Source organism: Musca domestica, unplaced genomic scaffold, assembly GCF_030504385.1.
Source record: "Musca domestica strain aabys unplaced genomic scaffold, Musca_domestica.polishedcontigs.V.1.1 9, whole genome shotgun sequence".
Lineage (NCBI taxonomy): Eukaryota > Metazoa > Arthropoda > Insecta > Diptera > Muscidae > Musca > Musca domestica.
This window is the reverse complement of record NW_026712435.1, coordinates 17,611,419-17,611,626: the sequence shown is the minus strand read 5'-3', so window position 1 is coordinate 17,611,626 and position 208 is coordinate 17,611,419.

The window sequence follows — 208 nt, the reverse complement described above, 5'->3', positions numbered from 1 at the left end:
ACGTGTTTTATAGGTTGTGATTTGTTCGACGTTGTTTTTATTTTCCTTCTTTTTTTTCGCTTTGGTTACGTCTCATTTCTCTGGCCAGTGAACAGGTTGTTACTTTTCGTTTTGTACAACAACAACGCCATATCTACACCGGTAGCTGTGAATAGAGCCAAAGCAGAGCTACAATTATTGGACAGACCTTTGGGGTTACCCATCATCT